This window comes from Cariama cristata, unplaced genomic scaffold (assembly GCF_000690535.1).
Source record: "Cariama cristata isolate BGI_N322 unplaced genomic scaffold, ASM69053v1 scaffold40794, whole genome shotgun sequence".
Lineage (NCBI taxonomy): Eukaryota > Metazoa > Chordata > Aves > Cariamiformes > Cariamidae > Cariama > Cariama cristata.
In genome coordinates this window covers 33,251-36,738 of record NW_009615403.1, presented here as the reverse complement: position 1 = coordinate 36,738, position 3,488 = coordinate 33,251, and positions in this window count along the sequence as shown.

The following is a 3,488-nucleotide window of genomic DNA, read 5'->3' as shown; positions in this document are numbered from 1 at the left end:
ATGTGTGCATATCATTTTTTTCCACACCTGTGTGCAGACAATTGCTAAGGTACTTGATCAAGATGTGTCTATGACAGTTTATGCTACCTGAATATCTGTCCTAACAAATCACTTTTAATAACTTTATATGACTCATTGACTGTGATCTCTTCTCATCCTTCTCCATCTCTCCAACATGCTTGTAAACATAAGCCCTCCCAGAAAATATAGCACAGCTTTAGAATTTCTCTCTTCATTAAATTTAGCTCTCCACAGAGCCATAATATATATGTCACATACGCATACCTATGTGAAAAGGGATTGTCTTCTAGAGTCTTTCTATTTTGTGAGGATGGCAAAAAGGAGCAAAAGTGTAACTGAGTCCTTCTCACAACCCAGTCAGTTGCAAAGTTGCATCTCTTACAAAATAAATCGCCACGTCCCAGAATTTAACCAAAAAGTGACAGCCTTCCATCCACTATCTCTCTGTCTCTGTGCTTTGTATGGACAGTTCTCTAGAACTGGTCATAATAAGGAAAATAAAGGACTTTTAAAATACTGTCCTTAGCCTGATAGAAATCATTCTGCTTGCTTAATCCAAGGAGATATTCAGTATTAAACATGTCCGTGAAATGACATGATTCTTTGTAGTTTAGAATGTCTGCCTTGGCTTGTTGAAATTCTGTCAGAGGAAGGCTTTGCCTAGGAAAGACCACACAAACTTTTAAAAGATCTGACCTGATAACAAAAGAGGTAAAAACTCCAGAGGTGGAATAAATCAATTATTAGATCACAAAATCTATTTCCCAAAAGAACATGTGATATTTCCCAAGGAGAAGGTGCATTGGATTCTGAATTAATACCATCCTTACCAAAAAATGCAAAGACAAGGGCAAACAATAACCTACAGATTGCAGTTTTTAGTAGCTGTAAATATGCACTTTGTCAATATATGTCAGCTACAATCTTCTTTATCAAAACATTGTTTAACTCATTTAACAGCTGTCTAAAACAAGTAAAACCTTTCACAGTACCTAATATATGGAATATAAAAATCAGTGTCAGAAAAAACAAGGACTGCATACAGGGAAGAGTCACTTTTTTTTTTAAGAGAGCAATGATTTAGAAGTATTAATGTGAGATGAAACTTTAACTGGTGTCATCTTTCACAGATGCCCTTTAAGGGGAACATCATGACATTTTCTAGCCCTTCCAATTTTGCTGTCTTCCATGCTGCTGCTTATTGGGGAGTTACTATGCACAGAGCTCATATAGGCTGCCTGCATCTGCCAATTTCAGCATGCATGCTATAACAGGGACCCTTGAGATCTCAAGAACACAGTGTTCCCCTGTTGTCCCCAAGTATGGGTCAATATCTCAGAGAAAGCTTTTGCTTTTGCTTTTATTTGCTCTTGTTGCATGATATCATAAAATGAAGATGTGTTTGTCAATAGGAAGGGTAAAGAGTGGATTACAAATCAAATATGAATCATCATAAATTACAATATCATTTGGCAGAAAGGCAGAAAAAGACCTTACTCTCCAAGAAGCTTAGAAGGGGATTAATCTAGCACAAGTGCTTGTCAGGCAAGACTTGGCACAATTAACGGTCTTATGTCACTCAGTTAGTTAGTCCTGCAATGGGGACACCTGTTGAAAGGGTCTATATTGTGGACTGTGTTAGATATATCTACTAACTCGAATAATATCAATTTGTTTGCTAATTCCAGACCTCATTCTCTGTTGCTACATAAATCTAATTTGATTGATAGTAGGCATGGACAAAAAAAAATTTAAAAGATTAAAAAATCTGCACCAAATGATGCTGCAGATTCAGTAAACCCCATGGAGAGGATAAGGAAATGAAGATTATGAATTTTCCTAGAAAACATACTTAATGCTAATTGACCTGAAGTATCTGCTAGATTTTTTTTTAAATAATGAATGCTGTATCACAGAAGCAAATTAGTATTAAGTACTAAAAGGGATCATTGATTTTCAAGATTACTGCAAATTTAAGTATGTCTAATAAAACATACCACAGTTTCTAAAGGCAAATTCACCCTTTAAAAGTGCCTTTTCTAAAGGACATTTTAATATTGCTCCTAAAATTGTGGTTATCTGTTAATTATCCTATTTGGAATTCAGCTGAGTACTCAGATCTTCTTCAATTCATCTAATGTAGTATTTACATTGGGCCAAATTCTGTCGCCAGTGGAGTCATCGTGCTCCCATTAGCTTCTATGAAAAAAAGAAGTTCAGTATCTACAAAAGATTTGTTTAAAAATCATATTTTATGATTTATATTTTTATACTGTCCATGTGGAAATGACAGACAAGCATGTTGTATTAATTGAATTGACATAGAATGAAGAGGGGCATGCAGGTCATACAGGACATGAAGGATACACAAATTTATTCCAAATCTGTGTTTGGGTTCAGTAGAGCGGATTGAGTGAAATGCATTTTCGGCACTGAAGTACTCTTGTTTATAGACATAATTATTGGCAAGGTTCATTTGGTTTAGAAAAAGAATATATATGAGGGGAAAATAATCCCCCCATTAGCAGTTATATTGAGAAATCTTTTGGAATAAAAATATGTAGTTCTTATCTCAGCACTCCAGACAATCACAAAGCAGATTCTGTTATCCTTTCACAGATTTCTGTGTCTGTGATGCCAATAGCTCAATATTCTACTAACAGAGTAGTTTTCTATAAAGGTTTATTTGTCAGACCACTGAGCTAGAAAATAATCAGTCATAAGTAAACTTTAAAATGAACAACTGCAAAGACGGTCTTTGAGTTAATACTGTGTATTAGCTCAAAAAGAGACTGAATTAACTTAAACATTCACTGAATAGTGTATAATCTTTGACTTGCACAGATTTTCTTCATATGGTTTCATCCTCAAAGCCATCTGCTTTACTAAACAATTTCCATCACCAGTAAACACACAGCGTACAACTTTGTGGCCTGTGGTGAAAGCTTTACTAACTGTTATGCTATTATTTTATCCTTATGTTTTTCTCTATATGATTTTTTATTCTAACAGTAGCTATAGCAATAATACTTTCACTCCATTGACATTCATTTCCAAGTAGTATTCTCTTATTTGTAGAAGCTTGCTTCCAGGCAAAATGTATCTTGTAGAGAAAAAAATATACACAGTCAATATACTTCTTTGGCTTTTCTGTGACTAGAAAGAAAGATGACAAACAGGAAATTTGAAAAACATTGGCTAATAAAAGGGAAGATATTCCAAACCCCAAAGAGAAGGTTACTCTCCCTGGCTCATGAAAAGCTTAGTTTGATGTACTCTTTCTAAAATTTCAGATTCCAGTTCTGCAAAACCATATGTAACTTAACCTCCTTTAGGTAGACCCAATAAAAGACAGTTCTTGTAAGCTGTTCACATGAATAAGCATAACAAGAATATGTAATAACAGAGGTAAATTCATAGAAATATTCTCCCTAATGACTTATCAATTTATCCTCACACATTTACAG